The following is an 8350-nucleotide window of genomic DNA, read 5'->3' as shown; positions in this document are numbered from 1 at the left end:
ATGACTCTTCATCAAGAACCTAATTCTTCAACAACAATCTGATGGAGGGCCAGGGAACACAACTTCTGATTACCTTTTCTGCCAAAAGGTAATATCAAGAACACTTCTTGATCGCTCCCACAGGTGGAGATCGAACCGGTATGGCGGCAGGAGGAGGAAAGAGTAGAAGACAGGAGCAGTCGAACTGCAAGTTCTTCTCTCTCTTTAATCTCTGAACTGAGAATTGTGTATTTGGAGGTTCTCCCTGAACCTCTATTTATAGCCTTTAAAGAAAGCATCTCCTAATCCCATTAGGAGTTTCCTAATCCAAATCTTGTATTTGAATTTGGACTCTCTTTAAGAGATAAGGATAATCCCTTATCTTAACTGCAGATAAAGATCAACCCTCTTAATCTAATTAGGAGTTTCTTGATCCAAATCCTTATTTGGATCTGGACTCTCTGAGCAGATAGGGACAATCTCTTATCCTATTTGTTGATCTAAATCCTAGAACAGCCCCTTTTTAATTAATCTCATTAAGCCAGTTTGAATTGGGCTTTAGGCCCATTAAGTCTATCTGCTCACTTACCCTCCAAACTGCTGCCCAGTTGGATATCCTTGTATGGCATGGGACCCAAACATTGATCTACACATCAGCCACTTGGGTTCAGCCCAGCCTCTGTTACAAGGCCTGGCTGATTTCACTATAGGAGATAGTGAACCCCTGAGTTCATCACCATGATGTCTTAATGGGCCCAACATTTACACTAAACGGTCCTTGGGTCAAGCCACCTTATAAAAATCCAATGACTGTGGACAGATACAAGATTTGCCCATCAAGTATTACCCTCAATGGTCTTACACTTAACCTCTCAGCCCATAATGATCAAACACTGCCCGACAAGAGAGGACCTCTCCCTCAGCTGCAAGGTACAGTGCTGCACTCTCTACTCACATGGATCCCAGGAATTAAAACCTTTTGCAGACATTTTGAAACCATAATATATATATATATATATATGTATGTATGTATGTATGTATATCTCTATATAAATATATTTTGCAAAAACAAATTTCAACGGTTGAAATCGATTGCCGGCAGTTTTGGTTTCCATTAGAGAGACTGCATCCCCGATCATTCACTTTGTCCGACAAAGGGGCTGATCCTGTCACTATGATCACCCACTCAGATGAATTCTCGAACTGTCCCAACATACCCCAGTTTTGACCCCCTCTAAGGATCTCACTAATTGGCATATCAAAGATAGCCAAATCCGACACCTAGTGCAATATCATAATCGAGTCTAGGGGTCAGGTGTAAAATTCCTGTTTTACCCATCTATCTCCAAGGTCCAGGGCAATACTAGAATTCTGGTTTGATTAAGGGTTTCAAGAAAACCCACACTACATGTACCTCAGTTCTCACCCTAGCAGCTGAGACAAGCCACCCCAACCAACTTGGCGGCACATCAGTGTCAGCCTTGGCAGGATAAATCTCTCCAGATCTATCCAACGGCTATGAAGATTCTAAACTAACACGAGTCTCATATGTGTTCAGTTTAAGGATATTACACAGAAACACACCATAATAACTTGAATGGAATATGTACTTTATTTATTTACAGTAAATGTCATAATGTACACCATTGAAATTAAGGGCATACACTGTCTAAAATCCTTTTGTGCTTTATTGTATGCATTAGGGATGATCTACAATACATTGAAGGAATGAAGGAATTTATTGAGTTTACTTGTGCTCATGGATCTTACTTGGGTAGAATATATTGTCTATGCAGGAAATTTATTAATTGTAAAAAGTAGTGTAAAAAGGATGTCTTAGTGCATTTATTATTGAATGGGATGATACTGTGTTATACTAAATGGACTCATGTCGAGAGAAAGGAAATTTATATGGTCGTTGATGAAAATAGTGTGAAATGATGGGCCGAGTGTTAATATGCATGGAATGTTGTGAGTTGCATTTGAAATTCTAGACCAAGATGGTGAAAATAATTAGGGACAAGATGCTTTTGTTGATGTTGGTTTTGGCACAATAGCTTATGAATATTACAACTTGTTACGAGATGTCGAACAAGACTTTTATCCCGGTTGTAAAAAGTTTACAAAACTTTCATTTCTGATTAGACTATTCCAAATAAAGTGCCTTTGCAGGTGGTCTAACAAATCATTACAATGCTATTTGACTTGTTGAAAGAGGTATTGCCAGAAGGTGAAGTGTTACCCAATTCATACTATGAAATAAGAAAGATTATTAGAGTGAGGTTTGATTATAAGAAGATTCATGCATGCCCTAATGTTGCATGTTATATTGGAAGGAAGATGAAGCTAGGGACACTTATAAACTTTGTGGTGAATCTCAGTAGGAACCCACTTCCACATTGAAAGATAAAAGGAAAGAATCTTCATCCAAACGTAAGAGCAAGATTCCATGTAAGGTTTTGTATTACTTCCCTTTAAAACCAAGGCTGTAGAGGTTATTCATGTCATCAAAAACTTCTTTGTCAATGAGATCACATGAAGAGAGACATAAGAAAGATGGAATATTAAGGCATCCTACTAATTTCCTGACTTGGAAAACTTTTCATTTGCATTAAAACTACATAATGTCAGGCTAGGATTAGCAACTGATGGTTTTGTCCATTTGGGATATTATTGAATACTCATAGTACATGGCATGTTATTGTTTTCTCGTATAATCTAGATCCTTAGATGTGTATAGAAGATTTAATTGACTTATGGGAAAATGGTATATTAACATATGATGCATCAAGGAAAGAAAGGTTCTTACTTTATGTTGTTGTCCCTAATTATGCCAATTTGTTAGGATAGAATACTAAAGGTGCCTTGGCATGTCCCTTGTGTAATGACAATACATGTTCGTTGTGGTTCACCGAGAATAACCTGGAGCATGACCACATGTCTTGCAAAGGATTCATAAAAAGGAGTTTTTCGAATGGTTTAGGCACCACGTTATTAGTAATGCACATTTAAGTTTCCATTGTATAATTATTGAGTGATACTCTTTGAACTCCTTATGGTAGTGTCCTTTACATGTTTAGATAATGACACTACACGTTGATGGGATTGAACATGTTCCAAATAGTTTAGTACATTTGGCTAGTGGCCCTTGTGCAATATCAAAGCGATACAATGGGGTTAACATAAATAGTTACAGGTTTCATACCAAGGAGCACGATGAAAACAAAAAGACTCAAAATAGTGGCATTATTATGATTGTGAAGACACAAAGTTTTTTTGTGTGTACATGAGCCAGTGTTGGTTGATATTGAATATTATGGCATGATCATTGATATAATTGAATTAAATTATTTTGAACACTTCAAGATATTTTTATTCAAGTGTGAGTAGTTTGATGTTACTCAAGGTAGAAGAATGAGAGTCGATGAACTTGGATTCACATTGGTAAATTTCAAAGACCGCTTACATACAAATAATCCATGTGTTAGCATCTCAAATAGAACAAGTATTTTATGTTCAATATCCCATTGATACAGAATGGCATGTTGTTTCCAAGAACCTAGAGATCCATATGACATGCATGGAGTTATTGGTGCGAACAATGTTGAGATGGATATACCAGATGTGTTGTACAATAATAACAACTTGATAGATAATGTATTGTTGGGTGGTGATGACTTTAGTCGGAATAGATCAAATAAACTTGGTATAGAGATTGATGAGATAGTAGTCCCTATACAAATAAGTGGTGTGTGTAGAGGAGCTGGTATAAACTCTAAACATACTAACATGGATAATGTTGACTAAGGTCTTCCACCACAAGTATTCATACCACTTTGGTAGATGCTAGTTTCTTGTTTTGGCCATTATTTTTTTTTTATTTCATTGAGTTTGTAATACAACTAGCTTTTGTAAGGTTTGGTGTACAAAGAATATTTCAAGGTGCCCAACTTTTTTTTCTTTTTTGGAAAGCTGGACCTATTATTTAGAGGATCTTCTTTTTTGTATATAGGCCAATGTACATGTCATCATTGTATAGTGGTTGATGTACAATTTTTTTTTGAATAGCTTTAGCAATATCATACAATACTTCACACATGCTTATACTTGGATCTCCTATGCCCCCTATGCAATGGAACCCCTAAATCCTCCAATCGTCTTTTCTTCCATTGCATTTTTCTCCCCAGCTATGGGAAATGACTTTCTCCTGCTTTGGAGTTTAGTGTTGTTTACTTGAATAAGCTATTCAACTTGTACAAGGGTGGTCCCTTAAGGGTGTGAGCATTAAGGGCAAACTACTTTGAAGGATATTTCCACTTTCCATCCTATGGGCCATCTATAAAGAAAGGAATAACCAAATCTTTGACAAAAAATTTTCAAATGTGGTTTTAGTAAAAAACAAGGTTGTAGGCTTCTTGATTAAGTGTACAAAGGGAATTCAAGGTGTCCTGTTTTTCTCTTTTTTTGCAAGCTGGACCTTTCTTTCTTTAGTTGACACTTTTTGTATATTCCCATTGTACTGGCTCTCATTGTACATGGGATGATGTTTATGTTTTTAATGCAATTTAATACCTTACATGTTTCAAAAAAATGTAAGGAATATGGAACTAAACATAATGGAATGGCATGGTTCTACTATGAAAGCCACATATTGAGGGTTCATTGGGGACTTATTTCAACTTATGCTCTTGAGACCCTAGTTCTATACATATTTCACATCTTCAATAATAAATTTTTTGGGCCACTTGAGGTAATTGTATTTCCAACACATACACACATTGTAGACTTATACATACATATATAACTTTTTTCCTAAAGGTTCTTGGCATCTGTAGGTTTTCTATCACTTTCTAGAGTTTTTTAGTAATTTTGACTAGGACAACTTCTATGTTAGCCTCTGGGGTCCTGTCCCAATTGGTTCACTTCAGGTATGACAGGTTTAAATGGAGTGCTACAAGTACAATATTAACTTATGTTGCATTTTTTGACTAAATTTATCAACCATTTAACTAGTGTTTTGTTTGTTTTTTGGGTAAATCTCTTAAACTACCCCTACTATTTAGCGTAGTGACACACGGTACCCTTATGTTTAGCTATAGTCTTGTGGTACCCTTAAGTTTTCTGACAATTGACTAGCTCTACCCCTGCCGTTAATATCCGTTAATGTTCCGTCGAAATTCATACACACGTAACACCATGTGATGTATAATTTTTTTTCAAAACCCAATTTTGCCCTTCATCCCTCTCCCTTCTTCTTCACCATCCCTCTCCCCGGCGGCAGCTACCACTCTGCAATCATTCCACTCTCTGTTTCTTCGCCGCCATTACCACCACTATTGTCACCTATATCTGACCACTTTCGCCGGTGACTTTTTCTTCAAATAGAAGCTCATCTGAGTTGAACTTCCCTCGAGTCCAAAAGGGTCTAAACTCCACTAAATTCAATGGTTTTGAGTGACCGCCAGCACCTGCCATAGAGATCTTTTGGATTTTCCAATGACAAAAAAAAAACTATAAAAATATCAAATCGAAGCTAGTGGACGATGGAATCCAAAAGGGAATATTGATACATATATATATTTGCAACAATTAATAGAAGATTTAATTGACTTATGGGAAAATGGTATGTTAACATATGATGCATCAAGGAAAGAAAGGTTCTTACTTTATGTTGTTGTCCCTAGTTATGCCAATTTGTCAGGACAGAATACTAAAGGTGCCTTGGCATGTCCCTTGTGTAATGACAATACATGTTCGTTGTGGTTCACTGAGAATAACTTGGAGCATGACCACATGTCTTGTAAAGGATTCATAAAAAGGAGTTTTTTGAATGGTTTAGGTACCACATTATTAGTAATGCACATTTAAGTTTCCTTTGTATAATTATTGAGTGATACTCTTTGAACTCCTTCTGGTAGTGTCCTTTACATGTTGTTTAGATAATGACACTACACGTCGATGGGATTGAACATGTTTGAAATAGTTTATCAACCATTTAACTAGTGTTTTGTTTGTTTTTTCGGTAAATCTCTTAAACTACCCCTACTATTTAGTGTAGTGACACACGGTACCCTTATGTTTAGCTATAGTCTTGTGGTACCCTTAAGTTTTCTGACAATTGACTAGCTCTACCCCTGCTGTTAATATCCGTTTATGTTCCATCGAAATTCATACACATGTAACACCATGTGATGTATATTTTTTTTCAAAACCCAATTTTGCCCTTCATCCCTCTCCCTTCTTCTTCACCATCCCTCTCTCCGGCGGCAGCTACCACTCTGCAATCATTCCACTCTCTATTTCTTCACTGTCATTACCACCACTATTGTCGTCTATATTCGACAACTTTCGCCGGGGACTTCTTCTTCAAATAGAAGCTCATCTGAGCTGAACTTCCCTTGAGTCCAAAAGGGTCTAAACTCCACTAAATTCAATGGTTTTGAGCAACCGCTAGCAGCACCGCCAGCACCTGCCGTAGAGATCTTTTGGATTTTCCAATGACAAAAAAAAATTATAAAAATATCAAATCGAAGCTAGTGGACGGTGGAGTTGCAGTAAGAACCCTATCTTCCATGACAGGATTGTTGTTGTTGGTTTCCATCGATCTCTTCGATGCCTAATCCAGCGCAGACTTGCAGAGAGCAAAGCAGAAGCCCCTTGGCCACATCCAAGATTATGCTCTTTCTCTAAGGCCAACTAAGAGATTGTTAGCTACTATTGCTATGATCATTGAATGGGTAGAAGAGATGATCATCAAGGTTCCCATTGGGCATGAATTCATACACAAGATACCTCTATTTTCCTCTCTCTTCATCAGTCTCATCAGCCACACAACAACCTCTAAGGGGGACCAGATTCTGGTGCTACAAATTGCTAATGATCTCAACTTCATTGCAGAACTTTGCATCCCCTTGAAAATCTGATTCTATGATCTTCTTCACAGCAACAGGAGTTCCATCTGATAAGGTCCCCTTGTAAACAACACTGAACCCACCACATCCAATCAAATTCTTCTATGAGAAATTATATATAACCTTCTCAAGCTCCCCGATCTTGAACCAGATTGACACAGTGTTGGGTTGCAGCCGGCGCTTGGAGCTGGTCTCCTCCAAATTAGCTGCGTTCCTCCTCCACCGCTTGAACCAGAGATATAAACCCAGAAAGCAAGACATAAGGAAAGTAGCAGTTCCAGCACCAGTCAAGGCGAAAACAAGAGCCAAGTGCTTCTTGTTATCTATAGATATGGCCAGTGGCAGCCCAAATATACAAGCAGCTCGCGTGCTCTCGGGTCCAACATAGAGAACAGTGAAATAGAAGAAATCAATGGAATTGGTTTTATTGCCATTGGTGGAAACTAATCTGGCCTGAACCTTGAACCCAGCAGCGACGCAGGCGGTGCCGATGCTGAGATCGAATTGGCACGCCGTGTCGAGTACAGTGGAGGGCCCAAGCTTGTCGAGCCAGTCTTGTTTAGTATTAATACCGGCACAAAGTTGGTGGCTTGCAACGAACTGGCTCGGGCTGAAGCAGACTGAGGCGAGATCAGAAGGAAGAGACAAAGAATCCAGCTTGGACTGGAAGTCAGATATGTAGGCAAAGGAAGTGGGGAAGTTGGGGAGCAGGAAGAGGGAAGGTCTCCTTGGGGCGTACAGCCAGAGCGATGCCGAATAGGCTGAGCAGAGTCTGGCAGCAATTGGTGTTGTTCCGTGGGAAGCTCGAGCACGATGAGGAGTCCCATGGGACTCTTTCCACATAGCCCATGTCCATGGGGCATGTAGAGGTGTTGCTGGCGGCTGAGACTGTACTGTAATTAGCTGCAGAGCACAGAAGCATCATTGTTAGAAGCAACAGTTCAAACCCCATCTCTCTCTCTCTGTAATTTCTGTGAACACCGTTGCCACTGCTGCTGCCGAGACCGGCACCAGTCTCGGTGAAAATGAAACAGACCTGCTCCGTGGAAGAGGAAGAAGAGGGCAAATTTGACATTTCGTTTCCTTTCATTAGCATTTAAGGACAATGACAATTGTCAGAAAACTTAAGACAATAGCTAAACTTAAGACACTAGGAAGAAGAGGGCAAGTTTAAGAGATTTACCCTTGCTTCTTTTTTGAAATTTACAACAGAGGCTCCTAGAAAAGGTGGTGGTAAGCTATTACTGAAACTATTTCTTAATGTTTTTTTTTATGCTTGTAGCATAGTATATGTTGTTTTCCCTGGTGGCCAAGAAAGTCAAGGCCAACCCTTTGTTTCCAAGTATTTTAATGTCATTTATCCTTTGCGTGTGAATAATAACCTCAGTCGAAGTGTTAGTAAATCTTCCAATTAAAGTGCATACAATTTAGAAATCTTCTACATTACAAGATAATTGGGG

At 38.7% G+C, this 8350-nt stretch overlaps 1 pseudogene; it reads right to left on the bottom strand.

The window, feature by feature from the left end:
• Positions 1-6542: 6542 nt before the first annotated feature.
• Positions 6543-7842, bottom strand: LOC104605860 (putative receptor-like protein kinase At1g11050 pseudogene; annotated as a pseudogene).
• Between the last annotated feature and the right edge of the window lie 508 nt (positions 7843-8350).

This window comes from Nelumbo nucifera, chromosome 1 (genome assembly GCF_055504915.1).
Source record: "Nelumbo nucifera cultivar China Antique chromosome 1, China Antique-T2T, whole genome shotgun sequence".
In the NCBI taxonomy this organism is placed as follows: Eukaryota; Viridiplantae; Streptophyta; class Magnoliopsida; order Proteales; family Nelumbonaceae; genus Nelumbo; species Nelumbo nucifera.
This window is presented reverse-complemented; position numbering and strand designations above follow the sequence as displayed.